Source organism: Papaver somniferum, chromosome 9, assembly GCF_003573695.1.
Source record: "Papaver somniferum cultivar HN1 chromosome 9, ASM357369v1, whole genome shotgun sequence".
NCBI classification, from domain to species: Eukaryota; Viridiplantae; Streptophyta; class Magnoliopsida; order Ranunculales; family Papaveraceae; genus Papaver; species Papaver somniferum.
In genome coordinates this window covers 184,227,279-184,227,618 of record NC_039366.1, presented here as the reverse complement: position 1 = coordinate 184,227,618, position 340 = coordinate 184,227,279, and the positions used below count along the sequence as shown (strand labels likewise).

Genomic DNA, 340 nt, shown 5'->3' with positions numbered 1-340 from the left:
AAACTGTGACTAAATATTAGATATCAACAGCTGTCAAGATAAATCTCAATACCTTAGTATTAGAAAATTTAGATATTTTACTAGAATCTATGAGAAGTTTTAACTATAGTGACAAAATATTAGTTCCAAATCTGTCTACTGATCTTGCACTAGACTTTCTTCCTGCTATCCAGACTTTTTCTCATCAGTGAGGTTAATCATACATATTATATGCATATATCTTGCAAATTCACTACTTATATATCTATGTTAAGCTGATATTTATATTGTGTGTGCCGTATCCACGTATTTTAGTTTTTTAAGTTGTCGTATCGAAGTAGCGTATTGGATACAGGATACC

The 340-nt window shown here is 30.3% G+C and overlaps 1 protein-coding gene across 1 annotated transcript in view; it reads left to right on the top strand.

Moving 5' to 3' along the window:
* The window catches only part of LOC113310875 (desumoylating isopeptidase 1-like), a 4,595-nt gene that overhangs the window by 3,013 nt on the left and 1,242 nt on the right, over positions 1 to 340 (top strand). The gene's annotated exons all lie outside the window — the stretch shown is intronic.